Here is a 738-nt window from a genome sequence, read left to right on the forward strand (position 1 = left end):
CACACAGGTCCATATCTTGATTTTTATATAAAACATAAAATGTATAAGCGCCCAAGAAGACACCGTGAAGGCTTCCTGGCCATCCAGTGAAACTGTTGGGAAGACAACGTTGGAGAAACGTGAACATTTTATTTGTACTGTATAATCTGCAGATTCTGACAGAAATCTGCAACTATCCTTTGAAGCACCGCTCCTCTAAAACAGCAATAAGGATCATTATTAGGCCATATGTAAATAACAAAATAACTTTATAACTTAAAGCAAAATTGGGAAATGTAAAGTCCGAAACAAGTCTTTATATTAAGGGCCATTAGTCAAACAATACTGTTCGGTCTGGGTCTAAACAGAGCGCGTTGTGTGTGACGTCTTCTTTTGCGCATGCGGGCCGCTTTGAGGGTTCACACTAGAGCGCGTTTGCTGTCATATTTTATCTGTAGTGTGAACAAGCAAAAAAATTGGATTTGATCAAAAAATCGGAATTGAGCATTAAGACCTGCAGTGTTGGACATGCTCTCAGAAACAAAGCTATGAAACTGAAAAAAGGTTTCGGTGACAAGAGCCAGTTGTGGCAACAAGATGGCACACACACACTATGTATTAGTTATACACACACATAGACAAAAATCAACAAATCAAAACTTACAATGCCCTCTTACAATATTTACAATAACTAAAAACTGTGTAGTTAGGCTTTTAAATGTTTTCTAAAATAAGGAATTGTAGCTAGTTCTCTATTTG

This window comes from Maylandia zebra, linkage group LG6, assembly GCF_041146795.1.
Source record: "Maylandia zebra isolate NMK-2024a linkage group LG6, Mzebra_GT3a, whole genome shotgun sequence".
Taxonomy (NCBI): Eukaryota; Metazoa; Chordata; class Actinopteri; order Cichliformes; family Cichlidae; genus Maylandia; species Maylandia zebra.